Source organism: Hermetia illucens, chromosome 1 (genome assembly GCF_905115235.1).
Source record: "Hermetia illucens chromosome 1, iHerIll2.2.curated.20191125, whole genome shotgun sequence".
Classification (NCBI taxonomy): domain Eukaryota; kingdom Metazoa; phylum Arthropoda; class Insecta; order Diptera; family Stratiomyidae; genus Hermetia; species Hermetia illucens.
This window is the reverse complement of record NC_051849.1, coordinates 203916923-203924394: the sequence shown is the minus strand read 5'-3', so window position 1 is coordinate 203924394 and position 7472 is coordinate 203916923.

The window sequence follows — 7472 nt, the reverse complement described above, 5'->3', positions numbered from 1 at the left end:
AGTGAAAGATAAACTTCGAAGGTACATATAAAACTACAGCTTTTACCACCAGTTTACCAGTTTGATATTTTCCCAAATTTATTATCAATGTCTTCAAAATTCAAGAAAGTTCAAAGAATTGAATTCAGAAGAAGTCCTCTTTACAGATACTCGACAACTTGATGAACGATCTTGTTGAGCATCCCGCTCAGGCAGCTACACTTCAAATTCGTGTATTGAACTTCTTGCAACCATTTTTAATAAAATCGAATACTTCTACCACAAAAGTGAGCAGCATAGTCACAGCTAGGAGCGGTACCCCGGATCAAATACCCGCAGCTTCAATTCCTTCCTTAACGTGTGGCAAACCATCTGAAATAATACTTCCTGACCGATTGTCGACTATTCCTGGGAATTATCGGTTCTCTACGGATAATTTCGCACCCCCTTGAAACACCAGTAACGTTTGTCCATTTCACTTTGCAGTCGACCATTACGAAACCTGGTTTGCCATCAATTTCCGGATTTGAAATTTTTGGACCCAAGGTGACTGCTCAGATTACAAGGATTTCGTAACATTTCTGGCCATACTGAAGCAAATTACAAATATGAACTTCAATAAGAAAGGTGCACTTATCTTTGTAACTGATAATGGGTCCCGTAGAATTTCGAAACGAGTCCTATGTATAGTGTAAGTCTGAAGCTCTATCCTTGCGTTCCCGAACAATAACGCCTTTACTAGGTACGTGCACCAGACTATCGTATTTGGGTTTCACAATGGTAGTTTTTAAGTAAAACAAAACCTTATTAAAATCGATTCACCGTTTGTCTGTCTGTCTGTCCTTTTTTTTCGCTGGGGGAAATCCATCATGGATACGCATCTGAAATCTAGAACACGCATGCCGGACTCTTACCGACTAAAACCTCCCTGACTCTCCCCGCGGGACCACGGTTCTGGTTTTGCTTCGCGGGGTGTTCAGTTCTTAGCTGTTCACTCTAAACGAGCTGCTACCGCTTTGGGCAGCGTTAATTGCATTCTTCTATGTCTCCGGTGCGCTTCTGCTGCTTTTAGATGCTGGTGAATCCGTTTCACCATTGTAATTTCCACGTTCTATGCTGTATTTGATTGCACCATGTACCTTATTAGATTTTCTACCGTAAAACAGGCATTTAGCTTTATTTCAAGCTTTCTCCTTGAGCTTTCAAATCTTGGGCAGTCGAAGAAGGCGTGTTCTGCATTTTCGGCTGCACCTTCAGACGTAGGACAATCGGACGATTCATCTAGACCGAACCTACAGAGATAATACCTGTATCCACCGTGTTCGGTTAAGAATTGAGTCAAACCGTTACTCGTCTCACATAAGATGATGTTCGGTAGGCGCAGTATGTTCGGAGAGCGCTTAACCGATATGCAGTTCGAAGTTGTTCGCGATTTTCCACGATTTTTATCACCGACGCTCACACTGGTGCCGCGTATAAAAGTACAGAGCTGACGACTCGTGATAAAAGTAATCGTCGACTATGTTTCGGACTGCCTACATTTGGAAGCATCCTTGCCAGTGTTGATCTTAAACTTTAACTCTTAACTTTAAGCGCCCAGTAAGCTTTAAGCTGTCGAATGTTACTCCCAAATATTTCAGCGATGGCTGAGAGCTAACAACATGCGCCCCAATGCAAATCTCAACAGTTTTCTGTTTCCTCCGCTTTTTACAGAGCCCCAACTCCGTCTTGTGCAAGCTGCAGCCCGTGGTCTTTGATCGTCTGTATAGTCTCGTTTGCATATATCTATATCATCTATAAATCTATACATTAAGTTTCATAGCACAGGGCCCAGAACAAACCCCCGCGGAACTCCTGCCGTTATTACATACATCTCCGACCCTTCTCACGTATCATAAAGTACCTTCCGTTATTAGAAGTAAGCGAAGATTATATTTAATGTATATTTTGGTGTTTGCGTTGCGATGAGTGCTTCGGTGATATGGTTCCATCTGGCAGAATTGAACGCGTTCTTCATGTCAAGAGTCACCCGTGTGCAGTATTCCTCCTCATTGTACGCTTTCTGGCTACCTCAAAAACCTGTTTGGTAGCGCTAACCGCTGACCGAGCCTTCTGGAAGTCAAACTGGCTATTTGGTAAATAACCGCCACTATCTATTAATGGATATAGCCGGTTATAGATTACCCGCTCGAGGACCATGCTATTGTATTCAGAAGACAGATAGGGCTATGGGATGTTGGTTCACCTATCAAAACTATCTCCTACAATAATCCAGGGCACATAATAAGAGAGAACTTTTGCCTTTCATTGCCGACATAACCGATTTGTACGCTCCTCCCCTGAGCCTGTTTCATTACAGAGCCACTTGTTTGAAGCAATAATTCTTACTTTTCTTGATGGCCCACTGCAACTTTTTGCGTGCCTGTTTATATTTGAGGTACCATTGTTCATACTCTGGCATGTTTCTTCGACGTTGACTCCGCTTTCTGACCTTCAAGCATTCCTTACGACACTTCGCTATTTCAACGTTCCATCAGTAGTTGGGGTTGCGCTTCGGAGAGTGTTAATGTCTTGGCATGAAAGCGTCACATGCTCGGTACCTTTTGGGACAGTTGCGATGCTTTTCCTATGGCCGTTCCAGTAAACTCGGTGTTCCATTGCAATACCTGCAGAAATGTATCCTCATCAGGTGCTCTTGATGACCAACCTGTTTCTGGTTTTATTAACAGTAATACATATCGCCTGGTGGTCGCTATGCGTATATTCTTCGCTAACATGCCAGTGTAAACGTTTGACCAGTAAATCGAAAGTAAGGTCTACAACGGAGCCTAGCTCTCCCCGCCTAAAAGTGTTTACGCTTCCAATGTTAGCCAGGGTGACGTTTAGTTAGGAGAAAACCTCGAGTAGGATTCTTCTCCTTTGATTTGTTCTGTGGCTCTGTGGCTCCAGTAATAATTTTGGGGTTGCGAACTTTGGCGTCTCTCCCCAGTCAATGTAGCAATGTAGCATCTGGTATTGGCTGTAAATGTAGAGGTCATCGATCTTAACTCTTACAAAATCGTTTTCGCGGTGTTTCATTGCTTGCTGTAAGGTTCCATTACCGCAAGCCCATACTGCAGCCTTTCCACTTATGTCTGATTCCTAAATATCGTGATGGATTCTTTTGTATTGTTTGCAGGCAATAGCAACATCGATTTCCTTTTGATACACTTTCTGTGTCAGCAGGTCCTGGGCACCTTGGCAGTGTCTTAGATTCAGCGATCTTGTAGGTTGGACACCTAGTACTACCCATTATGTGGTTGCAGTCGCGATCATGGTCGCTAAGCTCCTTCAGCGTAGGATCAGCCTTAACCCTTCGTAAAATATCAGTATAGGACATACCCTCTTTTGCTGTTATTACCAGCGTTTCTTGACGGTTTCGTTTTGTAATCATTTTCCCTGCTCAACCCCGCTCCTGCCTTTATTTAACCAAAGCCCAACTTGGGCTCTGATCCTTTGGCTGTTGACTCTTTTTACTCCAGCATTATCCGATATTCTGGCGGGGATCCTTCTTTTTTTTTCTTTTGTACCTATTGGTGTATAGTTGAATCGTCAACGGGCTTTCTGACACGCTTTTGCGTTTCGTGTCTTGACTGTGAAACCTTTCGAAGCCGGGTTTCGGCCAGATCTTTTCGGTGGAGTAGTGTTGCTGGGGATGTTTGTGCTGTTCTATCTGCCGTCGTCTCCTTTGGCAGTGTTAGACAACCATTGCCGAGTTCCTCACGGGCTTTGTTATAAGTTGTCCGTATGGCCCGCACCTGATTTTTAATGGAATGGTGTACATTGTTCCTTGGGCTGACGTATTCTGTCAGCTCTGTGAATTGTAAACCCAGCCTGCTGAACTCATCCACTTTCGTTGAGTTCGCGCTGGTGTTGGTTATGGCGCACGTTGGCTGCGCTATTTCTTTTTTCCTTCTTCCTCGGTGAGTCTTTGTTAAAGTCACTTTTTAATACTAAAGTTCAGTTGTTAAGTTAGAAATAGGTCGGAGTCATTTTACAATTTAATTTTGAGTTGTGAATTTAAAAAAAATTATTGCTGAATTGGGTAAAGTTTGAAAGTAGTGAATGTGCTCCAAATTACATTTAGCACTAACATAATAATCGAGCTTAAACCAGCAATAAAAAGATATTTATTCAAAACTTGTCAAATTATTTATAATTATCGAATCTACGAAAAACATGAAGTAATTCAGTGAAAAAATTTTAAAAAGGAAATTGCAAAATAAACTGAACATGAATATGCGTAAATCTAAAAATAAATAAAATTAATTCATTAAAATTATTTCTAACTTCCTGCTTTAAAATGCAAATATGAACTTGTGTTTAATTCATACAACAATCTGCAACTCTTCACCATAAAAAAAGTGTTGATGATAAAGTCGATTGCTTCAGCTGTTGATACAAGATATTTGCTTATTATGTATATAATCTGTTTATTTTTGATAGTGATTAGTTAATCGTACGTTTAACACAACTTAAGTATTTTTTAACGAAAATACAACAGGGTAGATTTTTTAACATTTCCTAAATGAGAAGGAGTAATAATAAGATACTTTAGCTTCTTTTTTTTTGGAAAAAATTATAATTGACCCCCTTTAAAATAGAAAATACTAATGGTAATAGGCCCCCGTAATGTCTTAGATAAATTAGTCTCACTCACTCGCGATTGCGCGAATTTTATGTCATCAAGGAAGAAAACCAGAACCTTGGCGTTTCATTTATGGAAGGTTTTGCTGATTTTTAATGTAAGAATATTTAGTTGCACACCGGTTCCACTTGTATAGTGCATATACCTTGAATATACCCGATATTCAATTCGATATTGTATCGACATTTTTTCTCGTGAGAAGTGTTATGTAAATTTGACGTGAAAGGAACAATTTTGATCTACCATAACTTTTTAATAATAGTAGGATTTCCACGAAACTTTCCAGTATGATGTGTCGTAGTTTAGTCTACCTTACTTAAATTGTGCAGATCTAGGATTAACTTAAGCGAGGTTCCTAGTGAATTTTCAAAATATAATAACACATTATTCAGAGTGAAATTATGCGGTGTTTCCAAAGATTAATTAATTGAGGTAATAAAAACTTGTTGTTTCTGTTTCGCTGTTGTGGGTATTTATTCTTACAAATACCGATATTTCGGGAACCACTTGTTCCTTTCATCAGTGCAAACTTGTGAATAAATACCCACACCAACGAAAAAGAAACAACAAGTTTTTATTACCTCAACACATTATTATTAACTTTATTTGAGCAGATATCGTAGTATTTTGATGCCCTAAACACATGTGCACGGACCACTGTCATTGTTTTAAATTTTTCGGTTGGATCGTTTCTAGGAGTAATTAATACACTAATGGGCGATTTCAACAGCTTCCACACACTTGTCTGCAATTAGAACTTTTAATTGCCATTCTTTTCTACCGAAGTCACCTACTCCCTAAAAGTTAGCTAATTGCTACAGGGTTAAGTAGAACAGTGTCTAAAAGAGTCAGTCTACTCACAGCTCTCACTTCGTGAACACCACAATGAGAAGCAGGATCAACTTTGGATTTAAATAAACATATCACATATACGGCGTTCATTCAACTTCGGCTATGTAACTAACCCGGCAATTCCTAAAGAGGTGACCTACAATTAAAAAAGGAAAATTGCTGGGCTCAAGGCTAACGTAAAAGCAGTGACAACGAGAATGCTGAGAACACGCAACACATCTACTGACAAGAGTATGACTCCAAGCGGGGTAAACTGGGTTTTCCAAATTTCGAACCCCCTTGCTGTGCGCGTCCCTCCTTTTTGCGAAAGAACCCCGAGCTGTGGTTCGACCATGTGGAGGCGCAATTCCAGATGTCCGGAATCACAGCAGACGTGACCAAATTTAACTACGCCATTGTAGGCCTGGATGAGGAGACCATTCTCCTTGTGGCAGACATTGTAAAAACGGCCTCTTACAATGTGCTCAAAACGGAGCTAATTAAACGCCTGTCGGTAAGTGAGTCAGCTAAGCTAAGCCTGAAAAGGGCGATCGGGTAGCAGGTCGTCAGGACAGTGTACGGACCCAAGCATTTGTTGGTACCATCGTAAGTTCGCCCAAAAAGCTACCAGATGTACGCCCCCATGTTAATTCACGCCCACCTCAAAAAACTAGGTCCGTGGGGAGTCCTGGCGACGGCCACCCAGAACGCAGCGCCACGCCGCCTAACAATTTATGATTCTCTCAGTAGGAGCAGTTATCTTGTTGATACTGGTGCAGAGGCTTCGGTTCTTCCCGTAACCCGGCACCACCGACTATTCCCACAACATTTGGAACTTACGGCGGCAAATTCCTCGCACATTAATACCTGCGGTTACAGGCAAGTGGACGTGAGTCTTGGCTTACGTAGGACGTCCCCGTGGCGATTCATCCTGGCGGATGTCAGCTTCCCCATTTTAGGTGCAGACTTCTTGTGTCACTAAGGGTTGCTAGTCGACTTACAGAACAGTTCCCTTATAGACTCCACAACCAACCTTAATTCGTCAGGCAGAATCTCATCTCACCCCAACAATAATCTTTCCGTACTTTTTGAGGACATTACTGACTCTCGTGTTCCGGCACACCAGCCAGATTACTACCAAATGTAGTCTCTCTAAACCAGTGAAGCGCAATGTGCAGCACCACATTAACACCACTGGTTCCCCCATCTTCTCAAAGGTGCGTCCTCTACCACCCCAGAAGCTGGCTATTGCACGGAAAGAATTTGAACAACTTATCCAACAGGGTATCTGCAGACCTTCAGGCACCTATTAGTCTTCCCCACTCCACATGGTCCCTAAGCCAAACGGAAAATGGCGCCCCCGTGGGGATTATAGAAGGATAAACACACAGACTGTTCTGACCGATAACCCATTCCGCTCACCCATGACTTTGCACATCATCTCGCAAACTGCCGCATCTTTTTGACCTTGGATTTAACCAAGGCGTATCACCAAATCCCTATAGCCTCCATAAGACATTCCAAATACCGTAATATGCACACCCTTTGGACTCTTCGAATTCATGCAGATGACCTTCGGGTTGTGCAATGCGGCGCAAACTTTCCAAAGGTTAATTCACTGGATCCTGCTAAACTTCGACTTTTGTTTCGTGTATTTGGATGATGCTTCAGTCGGTTTTTCCTCAGAGTCTGTGCATTTAGCCCACCTCGAGAGCATTTTTCAACGTCTCCTTGAGGCCGGTTTAATCCTAAACATTGATAAATGCAGGTTTCCCACCTGTGGGTGGGATTCCCCGGCCACTTCACTTCCCCTGACGGAATACAACCAGACCTAGACAAGGCGCAAGCTTCCCGCGTCCAAAAGAAGGATTTGTGGAGGTTCTTGGTCATGCTAAATTTCTATCGTCGTTTCCTGCCCGAGGCTGTACAACATTAGTCCGTTTTGAACGAGTACTTGTCTGGCCCCAAAACAAAA